At 45.2% G+C, this 11,456-nt stretch overlaps 1 pseudogene; it reads left to right on the top strand.

The window, feature by feature from the left end:
* Window positions 1-8,900: 8,900 nt before the first annotated feature.
* LOC146860770 (small nucleolar RNA SNORA17) lies at window positions 8,901-8,983 on the top strand (annotated as a pseudogene).
* Window positions 8,984-11,456: the final 2,473 nt, after the last annotated feature.

Genomic DNA, 11,456 nt, shown 5'->3' with positions numbered 1-11,456 from the left:
AATGTAAACAACATTGTGCAACTATCGCATTAAACGATAGTAATGCACTGCATACAAATGTTTTTTAAATTAATGAGCATTTTGTATGTGTAAACAAAGTAGCCACAATTTCTAGTGGTAGTGATGCATTAAACATTCACAAACACACTATTTGATCATCTAAAATAGCGGACCCATGACCTCGCCGTCAGGACATTTAGAATTAGTCAACCGCAGCAGAACTTGACCACTTAGTGTGTGTGAAACTCCACGACGGACCCAACCATAGGCTAACGTGTGTGAAAGCAACATATGACAGCCAATGGATTTGTCCGTTGCCGCTGACAACCGTGTTCTTTGTGTACATGTACAGCGTTTTAGAAAAAGCTCACTTGTCTCCTAACAATGCAGCCAACAAGACCTTCTCAACTTTTGCTGCTGTTTCTGACCTCTGGGAGTCACGATGCCAGGAAGACCAAATGATAGGGCCCCAGCCTTCTCAGCAAAGGAGCTGGAGTTGCTAGCAACTTAGATTATTTCCTTGTACAGCCAGCTCTGTGGCTCACCAGAGGAATAGGTACATGTTTAAAATCTATTTGTAAATGTGTTTAAGTTTTTTTTAAATACACAATCTACAGTGTCCCTTTGAGTTCCCGAGTGAAGTTTAGTGATTGAAGTGAAGTGTCATTTATTTTTCACATTAAATAAATAAACGATTATGTGATTTTTTTTTTAAACTTGATGAGTAGAGAAAACAACAACATTGGTATTTGGTGTGGGTTTTAAGGCCTACATTTTATTTGGTGTGTAGTTTGAGATATATATGTATATGTATGTATTTCATGTGAAATGTGGAAATAAGTGGTTTACACTTCTAAAATAATCCCTGCTCAACCCCTTGGTAGCTTGGCACGAGCTTATCTCAGAGACAGTGTTTAAAGCATTTGCACATAACAGACAGTAATACAGTGAAAACCCTCAAAAGGACACCACACCAGCTTAAGAAAAAAGTCAAAATACTTTATCTGTGCGAACAAGACCAAAAATGATTAAAAAAATCAACCTCACAGTTCTTAGAAATATCAATAAGCAAATAAAAGACTCACAATACAATTCCTTGAAATGAATAGCTACGCCCAGGGATTTTACGGCGTCGTGCAAAACAAATCAAATCCAAACCGTTCTAGCTGACCGTGGCGTCGTGGGCCAGCTACAGTGTCAGGAAGGCCCGCAAACAGTACCTTTAATAATGCAGGGCGTCGGTGGCCTCACAATGAGCCACAAACAGCCGGTCTCGGATGGCAGGCCAAACAACAAGGAAAAGGGTAGTCAACAGGTTACAACAAAAGTATTATTTTTTGTCATATTTTGGCAAAATGAAAGACATCAATATATTGTGTAGTTACTCTTGACTAACACTTGTGATAGATATAGTAAAATGGTGTTACATGAATGCAGACAAACAGCAAGTTACAAAACATTTTTTTATTTTTTCCTTTATTTTTGGTATCCATACAAATCAACGCCCATCAGAAAAAGAGATATGGGAGGCCATCGCTAGGAAGGTGCGGACCAAGAAGGTTTACCAGCTGCGCAGTGTTCACCATCGTAAGAGGTGGGAGGACCTACAACGCCGGACCAAAATGTCATCAGAAGTTTAACTTGGCAAGTCCTCCCGACGTGGGAAGCGCATGCGCCGCACCCTGACCCCCACTTATGGCCCGCATATTTGTGGTGGCCTATCCGGACATTGATGGGAGGTTGAGAGCCCATCATAAGCATCAAAGGGGTAAGTTCTAGAGTTAGTTCTGTAAGAAAGACCACCACGGTGCACCAGAAGTGTAACCAGGAGACAGATAGTGTTGTCTTGGAAACTTCGGGGCAGATTTACAACTTCTGGCGCATCTCTGCAAATCGGCAGGGATGCGCCAGAACAGATGCGTCACGTAATTTCCCCCTTGCGCCACCACGGATGCGTTGCATTTACAATGCGGCGTACCATGGTGCATGGAGGGGGAAGATGCGTGACGCATCTTGTGGCGTACGGGTGGCGCATTGCTGGAGTGTCGCAAGCGCGACGCAACTCCTGCAATGCACAGGGGCCGCCCATACTTAACGTGGTGCAGCACTCCTTATGCCTGCTTCAAGCAGGCATAAGGATTTGACGCAGCAGCGTCGTAAAATTGACTCAGTGAAATCTTGTAGATTTCACTGCATCAGTTTTACGGGGCTTCCCTGCGAGGGAACGCCCACCCTGCGACACAACGCCCACATGAAACCTGATGCAGGTTTCATGTGGCGCAGGGCCTTACAATGTGACGCATCTGCCTAGATGCGTCACGTTGTAAATAAGTCACAACGTGGCGCATGGTTTATACCGCCGCTGCATCACAAAAGTGATGCAACGGCGGCGTAAAAGTGTCGCAAGGGGCTTGTAAATCTGCCCCTCCATTTTTTCCATCTCAAGTCACATGTCCCAGCATACAATGAATAATTAGAACGGTCCCCCTCACATGTATATATACCTCCACAACTGTCCATCCCATGCTTTGTTTTAAATACACACACTGGGGCCGTGGAGCGAGCGTGCATCGTTTAAGATTTGTGCTCCTTAGTTACCACATGGCTGCCTTGTACTAATGAGACACGAGCGCAACAGATGTCAAGCTAGTGTGTACATTACAGTAGAACATGCTTGTAACACCTACCCTGGGGGTCTACAATCAGGGCAGCATTCAGTATCATAAGTGGGGGGGGGACCTACAAAGCTGGACCAAGAAGTCATCCGAAGTCCAGCTCAGCAAGTCCTTTCAATGTGGGAAGAGCGTGAGTCGCACCATGACCCTCCTAATGACCGGCTTACTTGCGGTGGCCTATCCGGACCTTGATGGGCAGTTGAGACCCCAACAGCAGCATCAAGGGGGTAAGTTCTTGTGTGAGTTTAACATGTTAAACAACTAATTTTTGTTCCAGCAACTAATTTTGCCATCAACATTAAGGTTGACACATGTCCAATGCAGAACAGTTCTTGAACTGGTAAGTTTGGGAAAAGATCCCACCTGATTTGTGTTCAATACCAAAGACTGGTTTGAGCAGACCCATGCCTGCCTAAACAACAATCAAACATCAGGCAAGTTGATGTTATAAGGGATAGCTGTACCAAACAGGCCACTAGTCTTTATTGTGCCAGGTGTGATGCTCCTTTACTATTTAATGATGTAACGTTAGCCCTATTACAGGTGACATAGCATAAAATGCTTTTATGATACAGTGGATGTTCCAAGCGTCACATTAGTAAGTTGGTTTTATACATAAACAAGAGTGAGCATGTGAGCCAAAATAACTAGTAACACCAGATTAAAATTGCTTCATTTTAATTCAAAACATATAAAAAATGTGTTGTAAATCAAAATTACTATTTCATTCATGTTAAAAGTGACAGATTTGTATAATGTCTTACTCCTTCATAAATGCGCATGTAAGCCAATCTGTTTTTTGAAAAATAATTGTGGTAGGCATACAATTTTTGGTAAGACACAGACAGGAATGTGTGCACATTGGTGACAGAGTACTACATACCCAAAACCATTTTACAATGTCCTTTTTTAGGTCCAGATGATACATCAATGATGGAGAAAATTGGGATGCTTAAAGGGACTTTTGCATATCGAATGTTCCATCACATTTATTTTGGCGTTTACTACCATCTGGAAAACTCAATATCAGGCACAAATCATGACTCTTTTGAAAAATGTGGAAATGCATTGAGGTGTAATCTGTAGCATACTGAAAATTGCATTTGAATCTTTGATGAAAAATTGTATATGAATCAGTGCATGTAATATTTTCTGTGATTTTGTAAAAATGTTTGCCTAAATGAAAGCCAGCATTTATTATAAAACAATTTCACAATGATAAAGCAAACTTCAAATAACTAGAGATATTTAGGAATCACGTGTGATTTTTTTTTTTTGCTTTGTGCTGAAATGGATTAGAAATGTATCAAGGCCTATGTATTTACTATGCTATAGAAGTCATTTGTCAATCCACCACAATATATTTTTCTTAATGTCTTCAACACCATAGGTATCTACATAGTACTGATACATTGATAAGCTACTTCTGTACATAATCCATATAATATATTTTTAATTCAAAATCATTAGTTACTTGAAGTAAGTTACAATTGTGAAATGCACAAAGAAAACTGCCTTTCAGTTTGCATGAATATTGGTACAACATTGCACTATTTGTAGACACACATTGATTCATTATTTACTTACTGTGAATTAAAATAATTCAGATTTGTGAGCCTTGTAAATTGTACAAAGGTAATTTTGGATTATATCCTTTTGGTGACATAAATTCACTATTCTAAACAACAAAGTGCAACCATTCAGTGGTGTTAAACAGTTCCTACAGAGAAAAGAAATGTATAAAAAACAAGAACATACATTATATCGGAGCTATCATAGGGAATTACAAAACTGTGACCAAATGGTTTCTGAAAATGTTGCCTACGTGCATGAGCTTATGCTAATGTAGAGCCAAAGTTTGAGAGCCTTGAAGCAGGGGAAATATGCAAACTTGTGAAATGTTTTGTGATCAAAGTTTCTGATCAGTTCTAGTTACACAGATACAGTAAAACTATTATACATGCCATTTCAGCATCATCAGGAGCAGGTGGAGGAGATATTGGCTACATCAGCCGGGAAGCAGATAGCCACTGTGGTTCGGCTGCCGAGACCACTGACACCGAGGGACCCAGAGGCACAGAGGATGAGGAGAGTGCAACGAAGGTGGCCAGCTACAGTGTCAGGAAGGCCCGCAAACAGTACCTTTAGAAATGCAGGGCGTTGGTGACCTCACAAAGAGCAGGCCTCGGATGCCAGGTCTAACAACATGGAAAAGGGTAGTCAACAGGTTACAACAAAAGTATTATTTTTTGTCATATTTTGGCAAAATGAAAGACATCAATATATTGTGTAGTTACTCTTTACTAACACTTGTGATAGATAAAGTAAAATGGTGTTATATGAATGCAGACAAACAGCAAGTTACAAAACAATTATTTTTTCTTTTATCTTTGGTATCCATACAGATCAACGCCCATCAGAAAAAGAGATATGGAAGGCCACTATTGTATATGTCATTTCAGCATCATCAGAAGCAGGTGGAGGAGATATTGGCTACATCGGCCGAGAAGCAGATAGCCACTGTGGTTCGGGTGCCGAGACCACTGACACCAAGGGACCCAGAGGCACGGAGGGTGAGGAGAGTGCAACGAAGGTCGCCAGCTATATTACATCATCTTCGGAAGCTTCCACAAGCGAGCACTCCCTAGTGGTGGTGGACCTACAGGAACTCGACCAACTACAACCTTGCCCACCAACCAGAGAACCATCTCCACCCTACCTCTTGCTCCCCCTTCAGATTGCCAAAAACGCTTCCCTAGTAGGGGTGGCGTCTCCTTTGTTACAGGTACTTCAACCCCTACCACTGTCCCCCAGCTGCGCTGAGTGAAAAGGCTATTGACCTCCTACAGAATATCTCTGTAGGCCCGACTGCACTCCTGCATGCCATCTGGGGGCATAGTTGCCTCATGCAACAAATGGTAGCTTACCTGGAAGACATTCAAAGTGCTGTGTATGGCCTGCAGAGAGCATTACCAGGCCTAGCCTCGTCACTGACCGCAGCCTCTCAACCGGCCCAACCTTGTGCCCCAAGTCAGGCACCTTTCCCATTCCAGTTCCCTATTCCCAGCCCTGTCCCAAGCACACTCACTACTTTGCACACACCCACTCCAACACGCACCTAAAAACAAACAAGCGAAAAACACAGGCAAACAACATGCAGGCACCACACCCACCACCACATCAACACCCACCACAGCAACATCCACCACACCCACACCACCACCAGCACACCCACAGACACCACCCCACCATCACAACCACCACCGTAGCACACCCAGACTCCACCCCCACCACCACACCCAGTTGCACCACCACCACTACTTGCACATCCACATACACCACCATCAGCACAGACACTACACCTAGTCCCAGCCCTGTCCCAAGCACACTCACTCCTTTGCATGCAGCCCCTACAACACACACAAGCAGCACACCCACACAAACACACCAAAAAACACAGGCAAACTCCCAAGCAACATACTGACACCACACCCACCACCAAACCAACACGCGCCACCTCTCCACCACCATCCACCATCTCCACACAACCACCACCACCAGCACACACACAGACATCACCACAACAACCACCCCAGCACAACCAGACTCCACCCCCACACATACATGCACCATCACCACTACTAGCACACCTTCAAACACCACACCCACCACAACACCCACATACATCACACACATTCACATGCACCACATCACAACCACAGTCAGAACCTCAACAGCACACCTATCCACACACACACAAACATACATTAGTAACCACACCCACAAAACACAAACATCCACGCTCATCCAAACAACATACACCTAGGAAGAAACCCCCCCAGGTACACCACATATACCTAGCCCACAAGCACCTGCAACCCCAACAGATACATACACATCACCCACTGCCACTCCCTCCCAAACCCAACTCCCTGATGACCATCCAACCCGTTTTTCCCGTGAAGATGTACTTTTTGCCTTTGTCTTGACCCCTTCTAAACCTCAACCCACCCCTCCCAAACACAAAGCCATCCCTTCTGAAACCCAAACCATACCCAAGACCTCCACTTCCAAAGCCAAAACCACCCCTTCCAAACCCAAGACCACCCCTCCCAAAACCCAAACCACCCCCTCCCAAGTAAGATCATAGAGGTGCGTGCTATGTGCCCACTAGATACCCCTACCTGAGGAGGTTCCCCTTGGCAGTGATTTAGGAGGCAAGCTTAGTGCCACAGCTTAACAGTGCTCATGACTTTTTTATATTGCCATGGACTGCCATTTGGTTCAGATTTATTTTGAGAGATGTATCTTATGGTTTGAATAAATCTCTAATTTTCTTTTCACCAAGTTTGTCCTGGCATTCATTTTCCTTTCCAATCTTTTGATTCCTACAATTGTTTCTGACTAAAATGTGAGGTACGTGTTTTTATTTACCATCATGGCAGGAAATACAACATATTTTTGAAATGTCTACTTTAAGTGCATACACTGGTTAAAATAGTATGCGATGGTCCCTAGAATTTAGGTGCAGGCATACATCATGATAATGGACACTTGCCCCAACTAATATATGTTTACATTTATTTTTTGAAGTGTTACTACAGGTGTGTTTATTTCAGCTTGATTACTAATAATGTGACACAATACAGAACTTGCACTAGATAAGGGGAAATGTAGCATGGCTGAATATGTTGAATGATTCAAATTTGGGACTGACATTGATTTGACAAGTACTTAATAAGGTAAAGGTTACACCTTGTCTAATGCAATTTCTATGTAATACTACATTACACTTATCCCAATGATGTAATGCATATGTTTTTTATTTGACATTTTTCTAAATGTATTTATACACACACACCTATATGGTAACTTTTTGATTGAAATCCTTTTTTGTGCAAGTGTCCATTTTTTTTAAGGCAGCTTACACAAAATGTATACATACATGGGATCGTACAGATGTGTTTCTTTAACCCCTTCCTTGCTCAAGTCGGAATGGTTCAGTCATGAGCACAAGTTCCAGTGTGCTCATGATGGAACCATTCCGTCATGAGCACACCTTCAAAAAATCCCTCTGCTGTAAACAGCACAGGGATTTCCCTTTTTAATTTTTTTTGCTTTGGGAGGTGAGCTTCCCCAACCTCCCAAAGTATGGTTAGGGTTTTCATTGCAATGACGATCGCGCACATGGTGCGCTGTCATCATTACAAGTTTCACAGTTTCGGTGCTTGTGGGGCTATCTCAGCCCCCCGAGCACCGAAGAACATGGGAGAGGTATCGTTGGAAAGGGGAGAATCTCCCCTTTCCAATGGTACCCCTACCTAGTGGATCCCTGCTTAGGGGTTTCCCCAGGAGGGTAATCCCCAAGCATGGATCCACCCACTAGCCACCAGGGAGGCTTTGCTCCCTCCATACAATTTTGCCAGACAGCCTTTCTGCCCCCCCTGGGGGGCAGGTGGGCCCCGGGGGGCAGAAAGCACCCTGAATGCCAGGGAGTTTTTTTAAAGGCCAGGGGTGGAGGCTGCCCAGAATGGGCATGCCAATGCCCCCACCCTATCCTTCCAAAGAAGGAATAAGACTTTCTGCCCCCCAGGAGGCAGATGGGGGCAATAGCCCCTGATCTGCCCCCCGGGGGGGAAGGAGGCCTACTAGGCCCCAGGGATTTTTGTTTTTAATATATACGTAGGGGTGAGGGCTGCCTAGAATTGGCATGCCAATGCCCCCACCTCCCCAAAAAAATGCTACAGTCTTTCTGCCCCCCCCCGGGAGGCAGATGGGGCAGTAGCCTCTTATCTGCCCCGAAAGCCCCCTAGGCACCAGCGATTTAATTCCCTCAAAGTTCTGGTTGGGGACTGCCCAGAATGGCCGTACCAATGCCCCCACCCCCCCAAAAAAAAAGTCAGTCTTTCTGCCCCCTCCCCAGGAGGCAGATGTTGGCAGCAGCCCCTGATCTGCCCACCGGGGGGGCAGTAAGCCCACTAGGCACCAGGGATATATATATTTTTTTATATGTAGGGGCGGAGGCTGCCCAGAATGGGCATGCCAATGCCCCCACCCTCAAAAAAATTACCACAGTCTTTCTGCTCCCCCCACCGGGAGGCAGATGGTGGCAATAGCCTCTTATCGCCCCCTCGGGGGTATATTGTTTTCAAAATTCAGGGGTCAGGGCTGCCCAGAATGGGTATGCCGATGCCCCTACCCCGTCAAAAAAGATGCCACAGTCTTTCTGCCCCCCCAGGAGGCAGATGGGGCAGTAGCCCCTGATCTGCCTCGGGGGGGGGCAGAGAGCACACTAGGCGCCAGCGATTATGCTGGCTTTTTTATACATAGGGGTGGGGGCTGCCCAGAATGGGCATCCCAATGTTCCCACCCACCCAAGAAAACAGCCACAGTCTTTCTGCCTCCCTTGGGGGCATATTAGGGTAATAGCCCCCGATTTCCCCCCTCCCCAGGGCGGCAGAAAACCCACTAGGCACAGACTTTTTTTCAGAATGTGCCTACCTGTGGATTTTGGGTCCTAGCGCAGCTGGCACTCAGGAAACTTACCAATCATATACTTTTTTGAAAACTAGACACCCAGGGGAATCCAGGATGTGGTGACTTGTGTGGCTCTGACTCGGTTCTGTTACCCAGAATCCTTTGCAAACGTCAAACTTTGTAAACCAAAATACCAATGTTTTCTCACATTTCTGTGATGGAAAGTTCTGGAATATGTCTAGATCCACAAACTTCCACCCACCGTGCATTCCCCAAAGTCTTCCGATGAAAATGATACCTCACTTGTGTGGGTAGGCCCAGTGGCCGCGACAGGAAACGGCCCAAATCGCAAAGTGGACACGCCACATTTTTACAGTGAAAACTGACCCTTTTTTTGCAACGGGCCTAACTGTAGATTTTGAACCATAGCTCTGCCGGCACCTAGGGAAACCTAGCAAACCTATACATTTTTTAAAACTAGACACCCAGGGGAATCCAGGATGGGGTGACGTGCCTGGCTCTCATCAGGTTCTGTTACCCAGAATCCCTTGCAAACCTCAAACTTTGTAAAAAAAAAAAAACATTTTCCTCATATTTATGTGATGGAAAGTTCTGGCATCTGCGTGGATCTACAAGATTCCACCCACGCAGTATTTCTCAAAGTCTTTCGATAAAAATGATACCTCACTTGTGTGGGTAGGCCTAGTGCCCGCAGCAGGAAACGTCCCAAAACGCAACATGGACACACCATATTTCTATAGTGAAAACAGACCTTTTCTTGGCAAAGTGCCTAGCTGTAGATTTTGAACCCAAGGTCTGCCGGCACCAAGGGAAACCTAGCAAACCTATACATTTTTGAAAACTAGACACCCAGGGGAATCCAGGATGGGGTGACTTGTCTGGCTCTCACCAGGTTCTGTTACCCAGAATCCCTTGCACACCTCAAACTTTGTAAAAAAAAAAAAAATCCATTTTCCTCACATTTCTCTGATCGTAAGTTGTGGAATCAGCGTGGATCCACAAATTTCCTTCCACCCACCGTTCCCCCAGGTCTCCAAATACAAATGGTACCTCATTCACGTGGGTGGGTCAAGTACCCTCAACAGGCAAGGGCCCAAAACATATTGAGGAGACATCAAAATTACCTAGCACAAAACAACCTGGTTTTGCAAGGGGGGATCACCTGGGTTTTTGGCCCCCGGCTTGGCGGCCATCTTTGGAAACCTACCAAACCCACACATTTCTGACAATTAGACACCCAGGGGAGTCCAGCGAGATATAGCTTGCATGGGCCCCCCAGCGTTTTCCTACCCAGAATCCCTGCAAACCGCAAATTTAGCTGGAAAACTCAAATTTTTCTCAAACTTCTGTGTGGGAAAGTTCAGAAATCTGCATGTATCCATAACATTTCTACCACCCAGAGTTCCCCCAGGTCTCCTGATCAAAATGGTACCTCATTCGCGTGGGTGGGTCAAGTACCCGCGACAGGCAATGTCCCAAAACATATTGAGGAGACATCAAAATTACCTACCACAAAACATTTTGCAAAGGGGGTCACCTGGGATTTTGGCCCCGAGCCTGACTGCCAAACCCACATATTTCTGAAAACTAGACACCCGGGGGAGTCCAGCAAGGTATGGCTTGCATGGACCCCCCCCCAACGTTTCCTACCCAGAATCCCCTGCAAACCACAAATTTAGCTGAAAAAATCTAATTTTTCTCAAATTTACGTGTGGTACAGTTCTGGAATCTGCATGGATCCACAAATTTTATACCACCCAGCGTTGCCCCAGGTCGATAAAAATGGTACCTCATTCCCGTGGGTGGGTCAAGTACCCGCGACAAGCAAGGGCCCAAAACGTATTGAGGAGACATCAAAATTACCTATCACAAAACAACCTAGTTTTGCAAGGCGGTCACCTGGGTTTTGGGCCCCGGGCTCAGCGGCCATCTTGGGTAACTACCAAACCAACACATTTTTGAAAACTAAACACCCGGGGGAGTACAGCGAGGTATGACTTGCGAAGATCCCCCAATGTTTTCCTACCCAGAACCCCCTGCAAACCTCAAATTTAGCTGAAAAAACACATTTTCCACATATTTTTGCGTGGAATCACCGTGCCAGCACAAATGTCCTACCCCACAGCGTTCCCCTCAGTCTCCCGAGTAAAATGTACCTCACTTGTGTGGGTGTCCAATGCCGAATTGTCTAAAAATGTATTTTTAAAAAAATGTAGCGCTTAGAATTCTCAGTTCTATACCCTTAAGCCTATGTTTTGGCTCTTCCCAGTCACAGGCCCTTGC

Source organism: Triturus cristatus, chromosome 3_1 (assembly GCF_964204655.1).
Source record: "Triturus cristatus chromosome 3_1, aTriCri1.1, whole genome shotgun sequence".
NCBI classification, from domain to species: domain Eukaryota; kingdom Metazoa; phylum Chordata; class Amphibia; order Caudata; family Salamandridae; genus Triturus; species Triturus cristatus.
The sequence above is the reverse complement of the archived record's forward strand: the minus strand, read 5'-3'. Positions and strand labels throughout refer to the sequence as shown.